The 16317-nt window shown below is 45.5% G+C and overlaps 1 protein-coding gene across 2 annotated transcripts in view; it reads right to left on the bottom strand.

Annotated features, from left to right (window-relative positions):
• Positions 1–5105, bottom strand: part of LOC138651858 (germ cell-specific gene 1-like protein) — a 212386-nt gene extending 207281 nt beyond the window's left edge. The window contains exon 1 of one of the 2 annotated variants that reach the window (XM_069742416.1): positions 4938–5105. The gene's annotated coding sequence lies outside the window, so the exon portion shown is untranslated. The remainder of the gene's footprint in view (positions 1–4937) is intronic. The other variant, XM_069742418.1, reaches the window with a different exon arrangement.
• Between the last annotated feature and the right edge of the window lie 11212 nt (positions 5106–16317).

The raw sequence follows: 16317 nt of genomic DNA, 5'->3' as shown, positions 1-16317 counted from the left end.
CTGGGGGCAGAATACTGGACACAGATGGGGTAGAATGCTGGAGACACTGGGGGCAGAATACTGGACACAGATGGGGTAGAATGCTGGAGACACTGTGGGCAGAATGCTGGAGATACTGTGGGCAGAATACTGGAGACACTGGGGCAGAATGCTAGAGACACTGGGGGCAGAATGCTAGAGACACTGGGGGCAGAATGCTGGAGACACTGGGGGCAGAATGCTGGAGACACTGGGGGCAGAATCCTGGAGACACAGGGGGCAAAATGCTGGAGACACTGGGGGCAGAATGCTGGAGACACTGGGGGCAAAATCCTGGAGACACTGGGGGCAGAATACTGGGGCAGAATCCTGGAGACACTGGGGGCAGAATCCTGGAGACACTGGGGGCAGAATCCTGGAGACACAGAGGGCAGAATGATGGAGACTCTGGGGGCAGAATGCAGGAGACTTTGGGGGCAGAATGCTGGAGACACAGGGGGCAGAATACTGGAGACACAGGGGGCAGGATGCTGGAGGCACAGGGGGTAGAATGCTGGAGACACTGGGGGTAGAATGCTGGACACAGATGGGGCAGAATGCTGGAGACACTGGGGGCAGAATGCTGGAGACACTGGGGGCACAATGCTGGAGACACTGGGGGCAGAATGCTGGAGACACAGGGGGCAGAATGCTGGAGACACAGGGGGCAGAATGCTGGAGACACAGGGGGCAGAATGCTGAATACACTGGGGGCAAAATCCTGGAGACACTGGGGGCAGAATACTGGAGCCAGAATCCTGGAGGTGCTGGGGGCCGAATACTGGGGGCAGAATCCTGGAGATACTGGGGGCAGAATACTGGAGACACTTGGGGCAGAATCCTGGAGACACTGGGGGCAGAATCCTGGAGACACTGGGGGCAGAATCCTGGAGACACTGGGGGCAGAATTCTGGAGACACTGGGGGCAGAATGCTGGAGACACTGGGGGCAGAATCCTGGAGACACTGGGGGCAGAATACTGGAGACACTTGGGGCAGAATCCTGGAGACACTGGGGGCAGAATCCTGGAGACACTGGGGGCAGAATCCTGGAGACATAGAGGGCAGAATGATGGAGACTCTGGGGGCAGAATGCAGGAGACTTTGGGGGCAGAATGCTGGAGACACAGGGGGCAGAATGCTGGAGACACAGGGGGCAGAATGCTGGAGACATGGGGTAGAATGCTGGAGACACTGGGGGTAGAATGCTGGACACAGATGGGGCAGAATGCTGGAGACACTGGGGGCAGAATGCTGGAGACACTGGGGGCAGAATGCTGGAGACACAGGGGGCAGAATGCTGGAGACACAGGGGGCAGAATGCTGGAGACACAGGGGGCAGAATGCTGAATACACTGGGGGCAAAATCCTGGAGACACTGGGGGTAGAATACTGGAGCCGGAATCCTGGAGGCGCTGGGGGCAGAATACTGGGGGCAGAATCCTGGAGATACTGGGGGCAGAATACTGGAGACACTTGGGGCAGAATCCTGGAGACACTGGGGGCAGAATTCTGGAGACACTGGGGGCAGAATTCTGGAGACACTGGGGGCAGAATACTGGAGACACTTGGGGCAGAATCCTGGAGACACTGGGGGCAGAATCCTGGAGACACTGGGGGCAGAATCCTGGAGACACTGGGGGCAGAATGCAGGAGACTCTGGGGGCAGAATGCAGGAGACTTTGGGGGCAGAATGCTGGAGACACAGGGGGCAGAATGCTGGAGACACAGGGGGCAGAATGCTGGAGACACAGGGGGTAGAATGCTGGAGACACTGGGGGTAGAATGCTGGACACAGATGGGGCAGAATGCTGGAGACACTGGGGGCAGAATGCTGGAGACACTGGGGGCAGAATGCTGGAGACACTGGGGGCAGAATGCTGGAGACACGGGGGCAGAATGCTGGAGACACAGGGGGCAGAATGCTGGAGACACAGGGGGCAGAATGCTGAATACACTGGGGGCAAAATCCTGGAGACACTGGGGGCAGAATACTGGAGCCAGAATCCTGGAGGCGCTGGGGGCAGAATACTGGGGGCAGAATCCTGGAGATACTGGGGGCAGAATCCTGGAGACACTTGGGGCAGAATCCTGGAGACACTGGGGGCAGAATCCTGGAGACACTGGGGGCAGAATTCTGGAGGCACTGGGGGCAGAATGCTGGAGACACTGGGGGCAGAATCCTGGAGACACTGGGGGCAGAATCCTGGAGACACTGGGGGTAGAATCCTGGAGACACTGGGGGCAGAATCCTGGAGACACTGGGGGCAGAATACTGGAGACACTTGGGGCAGAATCCTGGAGACACTGGGGGCAGAATCCTGGAGACACTGGGGGCAGAATCCTGGAGACACTGGGGGCAGAATTCTGGAGGCACTGGGGGCAGAATTCTGGAGGCACTGGGGGCAGAATCCTGGAGACACTGGGGGCAGAATACTGGAGACACTTGGGGCAGAATCCTGGAGACACTGGGGGCAGAATCCTGGAGACACTGGGGGCAGAATGCTGGAGACACTGGGGGCAGAATGCTGGAGACACTGGGGGCAGAATGCTGGAGACACTGGGGGCAGAATGCTGGAGACACTGGGGGCAGAATGGAGAGACGGGCATGATTGGAGATACGGGGCAGAATGGAGATACGGGGCAGGATGAAAGACATTGGGGCATGATTGGAGACACTGGGGGCAGGATTGGAGACAGATCGTGCAGGATCATGGGGCAGGATGGATACAATGGAGACAGATGGGTCAGGATGGGGAGATCTGATGGGGCAGAATGGATACTCATGAGGGCAGGATATGAGAACATATGGCTGGAGCCAGAAATGAGACACACGGGGGCCAGGATGGGGAATATTGTTACCATAGGGGCTAATTAAAGGGATATTATTACTGCAGGGATGTATTTATTTTATTTTTTGAGTATACTGTGTTAAAAATGGGGGGGGGGGGGTGGCCCTGTTACTGTGTAGAGTGATAATATGTCGCCTTTTTACTTCATGTTGTGTAATGTAGAACTTGGGAAAAATTAAGTAATGTGTTCTGCAAGCGGAGCTCGAGATAACTGTTATTTCCTGCAGAGACTAGCCCTGGCTGGAAGAAGTGACGGCGGTCTGTGCTGGATGAAAGTTGAAAGATGAAGGACTTCACCTAGAGAAGTCACTGGTGAGTCAGTGTGTTACCTATACACTGACACTATACACTGTATACTATATACAGAGGTCCTGTGAATAATGTCACCAGTGATCACTGTATTACCTATACATTATATGCAGAGCTCCTGTGTATAATATCACCAGTGATCACTGTATTACCTGTACACAGACACTGCATACTAAGTACAGATCTCCTGTGTATAGTGGCACTTATGGTGATAGTATTGTTGTTGTTTTTTATTACTGATCAGTACTGTAGTATTCAGTCACTATGTGGTGGTAATATGTGGTCTGGTCATGGTGTTGCGGTATTTGTCCCTTGTATGTGCTATTTGGTCACTTTGTGGTGGTAATATGTGGTCTGGTCAAGGTGTAGTGGTATTTGTCCCTTGTATGTGCTATTTGGTCACTATGTGGTGGTAATATGTGGTCTGGTCATGGTGTAGTGGTATTTGTTCCTTGTATGTGATATTATTTGATCACTGTGGTGGTAATATGTGGTCTGGTCATGGTGCGGTGGTATTTGTTCTTTGTATGTGATATTTGGTCACTGGCGGTAATATGTGGTGTGGACATGGTGTGGTGGTATTTGTTCCTTGTATGTGAGATTATTGGTCATTTTAAAAATTGAAAAATAAAAATATACCTAAATTGTATTGCATATTTTAACAAATATTTAATAGGTTACAGCAGAGTAGGGCCCGGCCAAAAGTGTCTACTGTGTTATGGTGGCGGCTTAAAAAATCTTTTGGCCAAAACAAAAGCTGCCGGCTATATGTGTGATCTAGTGATGATAACTGTTAATGTGCGATAGATGAGAAGTGGAGTTTTTCCAAGAGAGAGCGGTGGGACTGTGGCCAGTTCGAGGGGTGGAGGCGAGGCTGGGGTGGAGCCTGGGCGGAGTCTCAAGGGGGCCCCGAAAAATTTGCCAGTATGGGGCCCCGAAATTTCTAGTGGCAGCCCTGATTGTGTGCCCCGTATTTACTTGTAGTTTGTAGCTTGTGAGCAGGACCCTTAATAATCCTGTAACTGTTGATCTATGTGTTACTTTGCAATGTTTGTATAGTATGTACGTGTCTCCTCTTAATTTTAAAGTGCTGCCGAATATGTCGGCATTATAGAAATACAATAACTATTATTATTTATTATCCCGTACTCAGAATCGCTGAGGTCCTAGCCGTCAGACCTCCAGAGATCATATACCAGTGATAAATGGCACAACCTCTTGAACATATTATACCAATTAGATGAACCTTTGCAATATCCCTACAGACACTTAGCTCTTAAAAGATACCTATACATACTGGTACTTAGTATGATAACCAGCCGTCAGCATCTTCCTCAACCAACCCCGATTTGCAGCATAATAGAACAGACATGCAAGCTATTTATTACATCAGTAGTTTTACTTCTATACACATTTCTCTATTCTTTAATTTACTGAATGATAATGAAAAATAACTGCAGCCATAAGAAAATGTGAGGAATAAAGCTAATACTGATAAATATTGTAGCTGAACTAAAGAAAATAATTTAGCAATTCATCAGGCACAGTGAGCACATTCCCATATCAGCCAGCAGCTCAAACAGCATCCCACTTTTACACAGGTAACCTTGCTGGCTGACAGCACTAGGCCGATGCGCCTATTATCCACCTAGGGGCAGTATAACTTTACAAACGTATGCCGAAGTGCAATATACCATCCCTAAATATCACGTGCCTTCACATTCATGCCTTTTCCACTTATGCAAAAAAGCATACTTACATATTATGTAACCTCGAGTCACTCTTAGGACCTCTGAATTCAGCATGACATTCATCTACCTGTTGTTTCAAGGTCCATGTCAAGGATATAAGATCTCCCTATATAAATAGGCGAGGACCTGGCCATTTTTTACCCACTTACCACCCAGCTGGTGGTGCACTGCAGAACACTATGATGAATGCATGGCTCAATGTAGGATGTGATTGTCCTTGTATGGAGAAAGACTACCACCATGTGGCCACTTCAGGACAGACATTGAAAACAATGGTTTTTTACAGTGACGGTAAAAAGACAGGCTAAAAGACCAGACACAATATCAGACCTACAGGTTCATAATCACTTGGGCATCATCAACCAAAATATGATGCGTTTCAGTGTAATATTCTACAAAGCATTACACATACAAAACCTGGGAATGTCGGAAAGCTAAATTCACTCAATTAAGGGAAGAGCTTTCTCTTGTAGACTGGGATCGTGTACTGGTAACTGGGAATAGTGAAGCTAAATGGGATGAATTTAAAGATATATTACTAGAATCTTGTAGAAAGCGTATACTCTCTGGTAATACAATTTCCAGGAATCAAAAGAAACCATTGTGGTTTAACCCCTTAGTGACAGAGCCAATTTGGTACTTAATGACCGGGCCAATTTTTGCAATTCTGACCACTGTCACTTTATGAGGTTATAACTCTGGAACGCTTCAACGGATCCCGCTGATTCTGAGATTGTTTTTTCGTGACATATTGTACTTCATGTTAGTGGTAACATTTCTTCGATATTACTTGCGATTATTTATGAAAAAAACGGAAATATGGCGAAAATTTTTAAAATTTTGCAATTTTCAAACTTTGTATTTTTATGTCCTTAAATCAGAGAGATATGTCACGAAAAATAGTTAATAAATAACATTTCCCACATGTCTACTTTACATCAGCACAATTTTGGAAACAAAATTTTTTTTTGTTAGGGAGTTATAAGGGTTAAAAGTTGTCCAGCAATTTCTCATTTTTACAACACCATTTTTTTTTAGGGACCACATCACATTTGAAGTCATTTTGAGGGATCTATATGATAGAAAATAATGAAGTGTGACACCATTCTAAAAACTACACCCCTCAAGGTTCTCAAAACCACATTCAAGAAGTTTATTAACCCTTTACGTGCTTCACAGGAACTGAAACAATGTGGAAGGAAAAAATGAACATTTAACTTTTTTTTGCAAACATCTTAATTCAGAACCATTTTTTTATTTTCACAAGTGTAAAAACAGAAATGTAACCATAAATTTTGTTATGCAATTTCTCCTGAATACGCCAATACCCCATATGTGGGGGTAAACCACTGTTTGGGCGCACCGCAGAACTTAGAAGTGAAGGAGCGCCGTTTGACTTTTTCAATGCAGAATTGGCTGGAATTGAGATCGGACGCCATGTCACGTTTAGAGAGCCCCTGATGTGCCTAAACAGTGGAAACTCCCCACAAGTGACACCATTTTGGAAACTAGACCCCTTAAGGAACTTATCTAGATGTGTGGTGAGCACTTTGAACCCCCAAGTGCTTCACAGAAGTTTATAACGTAGAGCCGTGAAAATAAAAAATCGCTTTTGTTTACACAAAAATGATCTTTTCGCCCACAAATTCTTATTTTCACAAGGGTAACAGGAGAAATTAGACCACAAACGTTGTTGTGCAATTTCTCCTGAGTACGCTGATACCCAATATGTGGGGGTAAACCACTGTTAGGGCGCACCGCAGAGCTTGGAAGAGAAGGAGTGCCGTTTTACTTTTTCAATGTAGAATTGGCTGGAATTGAGATTGGACGCCATGTCGCGTTTGGAGAGCCCCTGATGTGCCTAAACAGTAGAAATCCCCCACAAGTGACCCCATTTTGGAAACTAGACCCCTTAAGGAACTTATCTAGATGTGTGGCGAGCACTTTGAACCCCCATGTGCTTCACAGAAGTTTATAACGTAGAGCCGTGAAAAAAATATTGCATTTTTTTCTACAAAAATGATCTTTTTGCCCACAAATTTTTATTTTCACAAGGGTAACAGGAGAAATTAGACCACTAAAGTTGTTGTTCGATTTCTCCTGAGTACGTCGATACCCAATATGTGGGGGTAAACCACTGTTTGGGTGCACCGCAGAGCTTGGAAGAGAAAGAGTGCCGTTTTACTTTTTCAATGTAGAATTGGCTGGAATTGAGATCGGACGCCATGTCGCGTTTGGAGAGCCCCTGATGTGCCTAAACAGTAGAAATCCCCCACAAGTGACCCCATTTTGGAAACTAGACCCCCCATGGAACTTATCTAGATGTGTGGTGAGAACCTTGAATGCCCAAGTGCTTCACAGAAGTTTATAATGCAGAGCCGTGAAAATAAAAAATATTTTTTTTTCCACAAAAAAGATTTTTTAGCCCCCAAGTTTTTATTTTCACAAGGGTAACAAGAGAAATTGGACCCCAAAAGTTGTTGTCCAATTTGTCCTGAGTATGCTGGTACCCCATATGTGGGGGTAAACCACTGTTTGGGCGCACGGCAGAGCTCGGAAGGAAGGAGCGCCATTTTGGAATGCAGACTTTGATAGAATGGTCTGCGGGTATTATGTTGCGTTTGCAGAGCCCCTGATGTACCTAACCAGTAGAAACCCTCCACAAGTGACCCCATTTTGGAAACTAGACCCCCCAAGGAACTTATCTAGATGTGTGGTGAGAACTTTGAATGCCCAAGTGTTTCACAGAAGTTTAGAATGCAGAGTCGTGAAAATAAAAAATATTTTTTTTCCACAAAAAAGATATTGTAGCACCCAAGTTTTTATTTTCACAAGGGTAACAGGAGAAATTGGACTGCAATAGTTGTTGTCCAATTTATCCCGAGTACGCTGATGTGCCATATGTGGGGGTAAACCACTGTTTGGGCGCACGGCAGAGCTCGGAAGGGAAGGAGCGCCTTTTTGGAATGCAGACTTTGATAGAATGGTCTGTGGGCATTATGTTGCGATTGCAGAGCCCCTGATGTACCTAAACTGTAGTAACTCCCCACAAGTGACCCCATTTTGGAAACTAGACCCCCCAAGGAACTTATATAGATGTGTGGTGAGAACTTTGAATGCCCAAGTGCTTCACAGAAGTTTAGAATGCAGAGTTGTGAAAATAAAAAATATATTTTTTTTTCACAAAAAAGATTTTGTAGCCCCCAAGTTTTTATTTTCACAAGGGTAACAAGAGAAATTGGACCCCAGAAGTTGTTGTCCAATTTATCCCGAGTACGCTGATGCCCCATATGTGGGGGTAACCCACTGTTTGGGCGCACGGCAGAGCTCAGAAGGGAGGGAGCACCATTTGACTTTTTGAGCGCAAAATTGGCTGTCGTGTTTGGAGACCCCCTGATGTACCTAAACAGTGGAAACCCCCCAATTCTAGCTCCAACCCTAACCCCAACACACCCCTAACCCTAATCCCAACCTGATCCATAATCCTAATCACTAACCCTAACCATAATCACAACCCTTACACCAAAACAACCCTAATGTCAACCCTAACCATAACCCTAATCAAAACCCTAAATCCAACACACCCCTAATCCTAATCTCAACCCTAGCCTCAAACCTAACCCTAATCCCAATACACCCCTAATCACAACCCTAACCTTAACCCTAATCCCAAACCTAACCCTAATCCCAAGCGTAACCCTAATGCCAACCCTAACCCTAATACCAACCCTAATCCAAACCCTAACCCTAATCCCAGCTCTAACCCTAACTTTAGCCCCAACCCTAGCCCTAACTTTAGCCCCAACCCTAACCCTAGCCCTAAGGCTACTTTCACACTTGCGTCGTTTGGCATTCCGTCGCAATCCGTCGTTTTGGACAAGAAACGGATCCTGCAAATGTGCCCGCAGGATGCGTTTTTTGCCCATAGACTTGTATTGCCGACGGATCGTGACGGATGGCCACACGTCGCGTCCGTCGTGCACTGGATCAGTTGTGTTTTGGCGGAGCGTCGGCACAAAAAAAGTTCAATGAAACGTTTTTTTGTACGTCGCATCCGCCATTTCTGACCGCGCATGCGTGGCCGTAACTCCGTCCCCTCCTCCCCAGGACATAGATTGGGCAGCGGATGCGTTGAAAAACTACAGCTGCTGCCCACGTTGTGCACAATTTTCACAACGTGCGTCGGTATGTCGGGCCGACGCATTGCGACGGCCCCGTACCGACGTAAGTGTGAAAGAAGCCTAACCCTAAATTTAGCCCCAACCCTAACCCTAAATTTAGCCCCAACCCTAACCCTAAATTTAGCCCCAACCCTAGCCCTAACCCTACCCCTAACCCTAGCCCTACCCCTAACCCTACCCCTACCCCTAACCCTACCCCTAACCCTACCCCTAACCCTAACCCTAACCCTAACCCTACCCCTAACCCTACCCCTACCCCTAACCCTACCCCTAACCCTAACTGCTGTTCTCCTGCCGGCCGGCAGATGGAGACAGATGGCGGGCGCACTGGGCATGCGTCCGCCATGTTCTTCTGCCGGCGGCCAGGAGGAGCAGCAAGAGGATCCAGGGACCTAGGTGAGTATGATAGGGTCCCCGAATCCCCCTATTTCTCTGTCCTCTGATGTGCGATCACATCAGAGGACAGAGAATTACACTTTACTTTTTTTTTTTTTTTTGCGGTCGCCGGTAAACAGTTAATTACCGGCGATCGCAAAACAGGGGTCGGTAATACCGACCCCGATCATGCTCTTTGGGGTCTCGGCTACCCCCGGCAGCCGAGACCCCAAAGATTCTCCCGGTGCCGGCCGGCGGGCGCACTGCACATGCACCCGCCATTTTGAAGATGGCGGCGCCCACCGGGAGACACGAGGAGCATCGGGGGAGCTAGGTGAGTATTGGGGGGCCACCTGGGACCCCTTTTCTCTGTCCTCCGATGTGCGATCACATCGGAGGACAGAGAAATTAAAAAGAGATCGCTTTTTTTTTTTTGCGATCGCTGGTAAACGGTTAATTACCGGCGATCGCAAATGCGGGGTGGGTTAAAAAACCCCCGAATCATGTTCTCTGGGGTCTCGGCTATCCCCGGCAGCCGAGACCACGGAGAAAATCGGCCTCTGGGGGGCGCTATGGACTTTTTCCACAGCGCCGTTAATTAACGGCGCTGTGGTTTAAGTACCCTTAGCGGCCGCCGTTAAAAGGCGTATCGGCGGTCGCTAAGGGGTTAAAAGGGCAGCACAAAGTAGAAGACAAAAACAAGAAATACCAATCCAGGAGTATAAAGCTCTGAATAAAAAATGTGAAAAAGAAAAAAAAGGAAAACATTAACATTAAAACTGATCCCAATTTTTTATTTAATGAATATATTACTGCCAAAAAGAAAAACAAAGTGATGGCATCGGACCCTTAAAATACTATCATAGTAAAGTACAGTGTTCAGCATAAATTAGTAAATTTCTCAGAAAACCTTTAGTTTCCTTTCAGAATTAACATTTTCTATAAGGTATCATAATTCAAAATACTCTCATAACTGTGGGACACGGATTGTAAACAAGATTTGTTACTTTGCATGCCGCAAAAAAAGTAATTCATGAACAAGTTAATTCAAGTCTATTTTTTAAAAATAAGTTTACCCCAATTAAAGTCTTAGGAGCTGTCACGATGTGACGGTCTTCGGTAAGCAAGGAAGGCCTCAAACTGGACCTGTAACTGGGACTCTAACTACCTACCGGGCAGGCCCCAGGAGTACTCTTGAAGGCAGTGAGGCCTGAGTCTCCGACCTTACAATGCTCCTGGTAAACCCTGATCTGTCTCCTCCCGACCCCATGAGGCATGGGAGAGAAATGTAAGGTAAACAAGACACAAAGACAAAACAGGGATAACAGAAAACCTCTATTATACAAAAGCACTAGTCAACAATAAGGAAAAGGATAGGCACAGGGAGGAATAAATTAAATGGGAACAGGGCCCAGGAGATAAACACACACGTGCTACAACAAACCACAGAACACTAATACAACAACTCTACTCCAACCACTTAGCATTAGCACACAGCACAAGAAGACAAATTTTCCACCAGCACGGACAAGAAGGTCTGACCAGTTTTTATAGGAAGAGGTAATGACAAGATCAGAAGCAGTTGAAATGGAGCTGCATATTTCTGACCAGCATAGAAAGGGTCATTAACCTCTTCAGCACCAGAGAAAATTAAACCCATTTAATATGGGACACAAATCTCTAAAGAAGGCCTGCCATTCATTCCCAACATGACCATTTACTGTAATTCCAGGGCTTCCAAGGGGACGTGACACCCTTGTGACAGGAGCAAAATTAAAGTTTAGACTACATAATTCTAATTACCAAGAACTCAACCACAGGTAAGTCTAATTGTTCATTAAACAGATGTCCAGCAGACAGTTGACTGTAAAAAAGAGTTACATAAGAAAGAAAACCCCTTCCCATTTCTTGCTGTTGGCAATAGCACCACATGGAAAAGAAATGTCACAGGACCTGAGAAAAATAAAACAATTTCTTTACACAAGAAAGGTGAAGGCTGCAAGAAGACGAACAAAGCTTTACGTTGTCAGCTGTTGGCCTCTGAGCCAGCTATGGAAGAGGACGCCACACATAGTGGAAGTGAGATAAGGTAAGAAGAATCTTTATTTTTTTGCCAATGTGTTGGAGAAAATCTGCAAAACAGATGACATTACAAGAAGGGGCCCAGGTTGAAGGACATTATTACAGAAAGGAGCCCAGAATGGGGGACATTATTACTAGAAGGGGTCCAGGATGGGGATCATTATACCTGGAAGGGGCTCAAGATGGGTAACAATGCACTAGGAAGGGGCCCAGGATGGGGGACATTATTAGCGGAAGAGGCCCAGTATGGGAGCATTATTACTGGAAGGGGCCCAGGATGGGGAACATAATACCAGGAAGGGTCCAAGGATGAATGAACTTTATTTCTCAAAGAGGCTCATGATGGGGGATATTATACCAGGAAGAGGTCTAGGATAGAAGGAGCCCAGCACGGGGGAATTTATTACAGGAAGGGGACCAGGAGGGGAGATATTACATCAGGAAAGGGTCCTGGATGGGATACATTATACCAGAAATGGGCTCAGTGTGGGGGAATTACATCAGGAAGAGGTCCAGCATAGGGGACATTATTATTGGAAGGGGCCCAGGATAAGGGTCATTATCCCCTTTCCGACATCAAGCGTATTAGTACCCTGATGTTGGACTTCCCCTGTATATATCAGTTGACATGTATCCTGAAAGGTGCAGGCTCAGCGCCGGAGCCCGCACCTTTCAGAACACATGTCAGCTGATATATACAGCTGACATGTACCCGCAACAGCTGCGGGTGGAATCGCGTTCCACCCATGGCTGTTAACTAGTTAAATGCCGCTGTCAATCTATGACAGCGACATTTAACTCGCGCTTCCGGGAAGCGCGCCGGAAATCCTGCCCATCGGTGACCCTGTCACGTGATCGTGGATCACCGATGGGTTGGCATGACAACCAGAAGTCTCCAGCAGACCTCTATGGTTGTCATAGCCAGATTGCTATTAGCACCGCCCGGTGGTTGGCGCTCATAGCAAGTGAGCATTTCTGCTACATACAGGTGATCTGATCATCGCCTGTATGTAGCAGAGACGATCAAAGTATGGAGACTATTGAAGCATGCAAAAAGTAAAAAAAAATGTTTTTTTTAAATATAAAAAATATAAAAGTTCAAATCGCCCCCCTTTCACCCCCTTCAAAATAAAACAATAACAAATTTCAAATATACACATATTTGGCATCGTCACATTCAGGATCGCCAAATCTATAAATAGAAAAAATAATTAACCCGATCAATAAATGGCGTAATGAGAAAAAAAGTCAAAACGCCAGAATTATGTTTTTTTGGTCGCAGCAACATTGCATTAAAATACAATAATGGGCGATCGAAAGATTGTATCTGCACCAAAATGGTATCATTAAAAACGTCAGCTCGGCGCACAAAAATAAGCCCTCACCCAACCCTAGATCACAAAAAATGGAGACCTTACGGGTATTGGAAAATGGCACAATTTTTTATCTTTTATTTTTTACAAATTTTTGAATTTTTTTTCGCCACTTAAATAAAAGAACATATACAGTGGGGCAAAAAAGTATTTAGTCAGTCAGCAATAGTGCAAGTTCCACCACTTAAAAAGATGAGAGGCGTCTGTAATTTACATCATAGTTAGACCACAACTATGTGTGACAAACTGAGAAAAAAAAATCCAGAAAATCACATTGTCTGTTTTTTTAACAATATATTTGCATATTATGGTGGAAAATAAGTATTTGGTCAGAAACAAACAATCAAGATTTCTGGCTCTCACAAACCTGTAACTTCTTCTTTAAGAGTCTCCTCTTTCCTCCACTCATTACCTGTAGTAATGGCACCTGTTTAAACTTGTTATCAGTATAAAAAGACACCTGTGCACACCCTCAAACAGTCTGACTCCAAACTCCACTATGGTGAAGACCAAAGAGCTGTCAAAGGACACCAGAAACAAAATTGTAGCCCTGAACCAGGCTGGGAAGACTGAATCTGCAATAGCCAACCAGCTTGGAGTGAAGAAATCAACAGTGGGAGCAATAATTAGAAAATGGAAGACATACAAGACCACTGATAATCTCCCTCGATCTGTGGCTCCATGCAAAATCCCACCCCGTGGGGTCAGAATGATCACAAGAACGGTGAGCAAAAATCCCAGAACCACGTGGGGGGACCTAGTGAATGAAATGCAGAGAGCTGGGACCAATGTAACAAGGCCTACCATAAGTAACACACTACGCCACCATGGACTCAGATCCTGCAGTGCCAGACGTGTCCCACTGCTTAAGCCAGTACATGTCCGGGCCCGTCTGAAGTTTGCTAGAGAGCATTTGGATGATCCATAGGAGAATGTCCTATGGTCTGATGAAACCAAACTGGAACTGTTTGGTAGAAACACAACTTGTCGTGTTTGGAGGAAAAAGAATACTGAGTTGCATCCATCAAACACCATACCTACTGTAAAGCATGGCGGTGGAAACATCATGCTTTGGGGCTGTTTCTCTGCAAAGGGGCCAGGACGACTGATCTGGGTACATGAAAGAATGAATGGGGCCATGTATCGTGAGATTTTGAGTGCAAACCTCCTTCCATCAGCAAGGGCATTGAAGATGAAATGTGGCTGGGTCTTTCAACATGACAATGATCCAAAGCACACCGCCAGGGCAACGAAGGAGTTGCTTCGTAAGAAGCATTTCAAGGTCCTAGAGTGGCCTAGCCAGTCTCCAGATCTCAACCCTATTGAAAACCTTTGGAGGGAGTTGAAAGTCCGTGTTGCCAAGCGAAAAGCCAAAAACATCACTGCTCTAGAGGAGATCTGCATGGAGGAATGGGCCAACATACCAACAACAGTGTGTGGCAACCTTGTGAAGACTTACAGAAAACGTTTGACCTCTGTCATTGCCAACAAAGGATATATTACAAAGTATTGAGATGAAATTTTGTTTCTGGCCAAATACTTATTTTCCACCATAATATGCAAATAAAATGTTAAAAAAACAGACAATGTGATTTTCTGGATTTTTTTTTCTCAGTTTGTCTCCCATAGTTGAGGTCTACCTATGATGTAAATTACAGACGCCTCTCATCTTTTTAAGTGGTGGAACTTGCACTATTGCTGACTGACTAAATACTTTTTTGCCCCACTGTACATGTTTGGTGTATATGAACTCGTAATGACCTGGAGAATCATAATGGCAGGTCAGTTTTAGCATGTAATGAACATGGTAAAAAAAAAACAACTGTGATATTGCACTTTTTTGCAATTTCACCGCACTTGGAATTTTTGTCCTGTTTTCCAGTACATGATATGTTAAAACCAATGGTGTTGTTCAAAAGTACAACTTGTCTCGCAAAAAACAAGCCCCCACATAGCCATTTTGACCAAAAAATAAAAAAGTTATGGCTCTGGGAATAAGTGGAGCAAGAAAAGGAAAATGCAAAAACAAAAATATCTCTGGTCGCTAAGGAGTTAATACAGGAAGGGGCCAGAATTGAGGTCTTTCTTAAATAAAGGGGCCAGGATGGTGGATATTACAAGAAGGACGGGGCCAGGATAAAAGACATTAATAAATAAAGGGGAAGGATGTTACATTATTATATGGGGGGCAGACATGTACATCTTTATGGGATCTAGAATGCAATAGGGGCCCATACAGCTGACCAAAATGCAGTTGGGGGCTTGGGTCCAGATTTGGCAACGGGGCCCTTCTACAATAGAAGTTAAATTTACGGGCCTATAATTTCCAGGCTCAGGTTTTGTCTCCATTTTGAATATTGGCACCACATATTCTATGATGCCCCAGTCCAGTCCTGTAGTACAGACCCTGTTATTACGGAATCCTTGAATAATAGAATTATTGGTGTGTCTATCACGGTACTTAATTCCTGCAGTACTCAAGGATGTATGTCATCGGGACCTGGTGATTTGTCTTCTTTAGTGTTTTTAACGCAGCACCTTACTTCCTTCTGGGTTAAGAAAATGGTAAGGTTTTAGTATTAGAGGTTAGGACAGTCCCGAATAGGGTCACCGTGATGTGGTGAAATGTTTTTTTTATTTTTTTTTTTAATCAAAATTATGTAAACTAAGCAACCTACTGTATATTATTTTCATGTACTATTGCTGTTTATTTTTTTTACTGCAGAGTTTTTGCTTTTTATGTTTTTATCTTGGGTTTTGTCAATTTAGTGTTTTAGAGGCAGCGCCTTACTTAATAGGTGACATTTAATGGAGAATTTCTGGTATTCTTGGTCATGTTGTCTTTCATGGGATTTTCTTGTGTAAATTCTGTACAGAAGAAAGTGTTTAGCAGATTGAACTTTCCCTTATCCGCTTCCACCATTTCACCGAGATTCTTTTTGAGTGGAACATGGCCCTTATCAGGGTCACCAAACCCCGAGTCCAATAGTCCTGACACCAGCACTCCATTTATGGTCACAGGAAAGAACTCTCTCCAGGCTGATAGTCCACACTGCAAGCGGGATAAGCATAGTATGAGCAGCGCCTGCCTAGGCTACAATCTATCTGCTCGAGAGACAAAGGACAACAGGCTGCAATGTGTCTAGGACCGTGTCACTGCCAGCAGATCGAGTCTTTACCAGCAACCTTTTGCAACCCCTCAATGGCTCCTTGTGACCTTGGACTCCCTCCAGTAGTGGCTCTGCTACCCCTCTTTTAGGACTCGGGCTCCCGCTGGGTACCCCAGTATGGAGATACACCACCACCCCGGATTTCTTAGTGATCTGTCGACTAACTGGTACTTTTCTACTAGGCCGACCAGGTCATCCACATTTTGG

This window comes from Ranitomeya imitator, chromosome 10, assembly GCF_032444005.1.
Source record: "Ranitomeya imitator isolate aRanImi1 chromosome 10, aRanImi1.pri, whole genome shotgun sequence".
Taxonomy (NCBI): Eukaryota; Metazoa; Chordata; class Amphibia; order Anura; family Dendrobatidae; genus Ranitomeya; species Ranitomeya imitator.
The sequence above is the reverse complement of the archived record's forward strand: the minus strand, read 5'-3'. Positions and strand labels throughout refer to the sequence as shown.